The sequence below is a fragment of the Charadrius vociferus genome, unplaced genomic scaffold, assembly GCF_000708025.1.
Source record: "Charadrius vociferus isolate BGI_N301 unplaced genomic scaffold, ASM70802v2 scaffold365, whole genome shotgun sequence".
NCBI classification, from domain to species: Eukaryota; Metazoa; Chordata; class Aves; order Charadriiformes; family Charadriidae; genus Charadrius; species Charadrius vociferus.
In genome coordinates this window covers 1,965,330-1,969,969 of record NW_009648559.1, presented here as the reverse complement: position 1 = coordinate 1,969,969, position 4,640 = coordinate 1,965,330, and positions in this window count along the sequence as shown.

Sequence of the window (4,640 nt, the reverse complement as noted above, 5' to 3'; positions counted from 1 at the left end):
CTTTTTGCAGGGCCGGGCAGTCTGCACCAGCTGAGCTGTGTACGCAGCGCAGAAGCCACATGGACGGAGATCTTCTGCAGGTACCGACTATGGTGGTGGTCCCTGAACAGACACTTTGTCCTGGTGCTGAGAACTGCAGAAGGCCAGGCACGCTCAGAGCACCAAACCACAGCACTTACGGGGCTCACGTGAAGATGGTGGACTGGGACTCTTCAGCAGGGCAGAGGCCTCAGTCTGGATTTTGGGGCTATAGGGTAAGTATAATCACCAAGCATCACCGGCACACAGGCCAATTATTTTGTTGTGATGCAAATAACATGTACATGTACACAGCCTGGGGGAATGAGACGCAGTGAAATCTAATTGCAAAGCCAATGAAATGGAGTGATTGGCAATAATTTTTCAATGGCAGGTTTTCCTGTTTCCTCTGCTGACAAACGGCAAACTGGTACCTGCAGAAGAACCCAGCATCTGTAGAAAGCCTTGGGTTGCTATAAACCTAACAACTGTCTGTAAATAATTGTTTCCACTACTCCCGCAGCCTTAGCCACCATCTGTGGTACAAAACAACCAATCAAACTGGCAGACTATTTTGCTAAGATGGAACTTTTGCCCATGTCAACTGGGTCACTAAAGTCATGGAAGGAAAAGACATTCACACAGTCACAGTAGTCTCTGTGCAGCACTTGGACCCAACTTTGGTATTTTTACCGGGTTTGCTTTCAATCTCTGCTCAGATTTCCAGGAGCTGTCATTACGGTGTCAAATACCTTCTTTGCAAAGTCCCCCAGTCTAGGTTAAACTCTTAGGAATTTTAATCTGTCTGCCTAAAGAGAGTCAGGAACGGGTTTTTCCAAGCCAAGTCATATTCCTCCCCACCTGCCTGTTTTTCTGCTTCCAAAACCTCAGCATGAGAGTTCTCATTTAGTTTTGACCAAAAATGTAATGTTGCTTAAATTTACTTAGATCGTTCCTAAAAGATTAACAATCTTATTTATCAAAATGAACCTTTTCCTAAAAAAAAAAAAAATAAAAATCTTAAGCAGCAACTTACAGGAATGAAATTCTTTATATACAAATATTCAAAGCACTCCATTATGTGCATGCAGACCTACAAACTTAAATCCTAATTACTAAACCATGTTAGAAAAAATTACTTGAACAAAATAATAAAAACATGATAAACAAAAAGATGTATTTTTAGAGCTGTAAGTGGCATTAATGTCAGAAAGAAATCAAATACATCAATACGGTAGTGACCAGACTTGCTAGGATGGCATGCCCATTATTTGAAAAAATAAATTCTACATTACAAATGCTAAATATGAGTTTTGAGCATGTGAGTACTCTCTTAATTTACATGGATTAATCATGGGCTCGAAGTTGCCTACGTGTTTATACACTGGTAGGATTAAGAGTTACTTTGTAACATTCTCTCTTTCTATCCATTAACTTGAAATTGTGTATGAGGGATGTGTAAGTATTTAGTGCTACTTTCAAATAACCTCTCAGAATATGGTGTTTCCATGAACACGAGTTATCCACAAAACCTAGTGACTCAGCTGCAGTTACATTACAGAAGTCACAAAGTTTACTCCAGAATCTGCTTTCTTCCAAAAGTCTCTGATTTTGTTTAACTTTCTTTCTCCAAACAACAACAAGGGCTTCTGGCCATCACTCTCTCTCATTTCTGTACCAGACTTGGAGGGGTAATCAGAAGATTAATTTTAAAGGAACAATGATTTTAAAAGGATACAGGCTGTCAAGGGACAAATTATATGTGTGGAACTGTAATAGCTGTTTTCCTGCATGCATTAATATTAAAATTTTAAAACACTCTGAATCAGGAATGGCATCCATACTAAGCATGGGAGCTTAGCATGTTCCCTTGGCAGCTCAGTAAAAACCCATGTTTTAAATCAGGTTACTATTTTGTTTTAAAAAGCAGCTGAAAAGAAACAGCATATTATTCTGACTCATATTGTGCAAATAACTGGAAAAAGGCAATTACACGTAGAAGAGAACTTGGTTGGTGAGACACTTATCTGCAACTAGGAAGGACATTAGGGAACACTGCACATACATCCAGATACAGTGTTTACATACACCTCATACATATCGCCAAAATCCAACCAAAAAGCCTTTCAGTCAGTATTCAAAATTTTAATTCTAAGTGTCACTTGCCTTTACTTTTTAACACATTGGTGATGACACATGACATGTCCAAACCAGGCTCCACAACCAACAAGTTTTAGCTCACACTGCTTTTAATTGTCAAGGTCCCCAATTCGGTCTCACACGTAGCATTCATGATGGCAGTCCTTTCCAATAAATCTGCCTCAGAGACAACCCTGTTATTATGCCAGGTCAACTGTATTGCTGACATTTGACAAACAAGTAAACTAACACTTTCATCTAGCAGCAAATGTTTCAGAAAAAGTATAAGCTTCTCATTAAAAAAATTGTTCCCTTTGCTCCCACATCTGCTAAAGACGCTGGTGTTTCTTCTTAACATATTGCCACTAAAATCTTTATTATTATGGGCTTCTAGAAACTTAACAGCTAGAGGCTTGATCCTGCAAGCACAGCTGGGCATACAGTTTGGCAGCATAAACAAAGCCGTTGTGTTTGTATGATCAGATCCCATCCAGCACAATAACGTGGCAATTATAAACGCAGGTGAATACGTTCATTTGTAAGGCAGGAGATGGCATAAAACATCTTCCAAAAGATAAGGAGAGAACATTCACAGCATTTTTAATGCTGAAGAGCCCTGCCTAAATGTGTCTTCTCTAATCTGTTTTCATCTTTTAACAAGGAATTCTTGTCATTTTACCAGAAGCACCAATTCAAAAAACCTGCTCAGAAAACTGACCCACTCCCTTAACAACAATCAAAATCTCCAAAGCAGAGTGTCTCAAATAAATGCAGAGAAAACAAAATATTAACAGGTAGAACAAGCTTATTACTGATGATATATCACTGCAGACATTAAAATTCTAACCACAGGCTTAATAACTTTACGTTACCTTCTTTTAAAAGCTATGATAGAAATACTGACTGTGATAAAGAAAAATAAAGTTTGTACAAGAGGAAGACTTTGAAAAGGAACGCCTGATAAAAAGCAGCAAAAAGGGGTACCTGAAAATGTGAACATATGTGAGTCACCTGATACAGACACCATACGAAAAGAATTATCTATTGAGTTTGCTGCACCACTGATATCTTTCAAAAGCCCTGGTATTTGGAGAGGCACTGCAGTAAGGAATGTCATCTTTTATTTTTTTCTTTCTTAAGATGAACGTCTGGCTTCTCCCTTAGGCTGTGGTCCTACTTTATGTTTCTACAGGCACGGCAGCACACATGTAAGCAGTTTTATTGAAAGAAAGAATCTTTATGCAGTCAAACTCATTTGCTGCCTTTGGGACATGGTCTTTAGAGAGTAAACTAATGGGATAGGTATCATCTTCCTTCTCCTATTCCCTAACAACCAGGACAGCAACCCTCCAGCCCTGCAGTGGAGCTGTGCAGGGCTACTCCTAGAACACATGGGATGCCCAAACCCATGCATGCTGGAGGGTAATGAAACACAGTGGTAATAGTACGCTGCTAAGAACACAGGAACCTCAAATCTGCAAACACTTCCACATGTGATTAATCCTGAATGAATGCTACCTAATTGGATTCCAGACAATAGCGTCTGAAGAAATCCTTACAGAAATACAAATTTACAGTAGCTCAGATGGAAACAGTGACATCTGGGCTGAAAACCAACTAGCAACTAATTAGTTTAAGAAAAAGATGACAAAAGATGCCACTACAGTAGGGCACGGTGCCTGGCATGAGATGCCTTGCTTAGGCGTATTCCTTGCCAGGATGTGCCTCACTTAGCACTTTCTTCCATGTTCTGGAAGAGGCATCTGGGACAGCAAGCTGGGAACCTTTGCAAATATTAAGACAAAGATCATCTCTTATCCTCATACGTAGGTATAAAACCAATATGACAACTGACTCACAGAGTCCTGGGTCTGTGAGAAATATGAGCTGTAAGTAAACTGAAATTTAGTTTGCAAAAGGAAAAAGCTAACACATCTGGGAAAAGGGATTGGCAACGTAAGAGAGAAAGCTGGAAGCAGCAATACTACAGGAAGCCAATAGTGGACCACAAGTTACATTTGAACAACCAATGTGCTGCAAAGGTCAAGGCAATATGCAGAAATCCCCATATGCAAACACACATCCTGCCAGAGAGCCAGCAGACAACCCTCCCGTGCTGTGACCGCACCCAGGAAAATTATTTTGGCCCTGTGCAGAACATCACCGTATGGGCTGGTAACAAGTTGAGGGAAATTAAAGAAAAATACACAGATATTTATGTCAACGCACACACCAAAAAGCAATCAATGGGGCTGGAGGGATTGATTTACATACAGTGATGAATAATAAATTATATCCCAAGGAAGGAAGGCCCTGCATGGATGGCCTCACTCCCGCTATCGGGTGTGAATCAGGCCACTCCATGCCTGCTGGTGCTGGAGCCCCCTCAGCCCTTGTGCTTGGGTGGTCTCTGCACGAGCAGCAGGAAAGAGAAAGGCAAAACTCCTCGAGAGAAGGTAGGACACAAACCTCCTTTCGAGGCA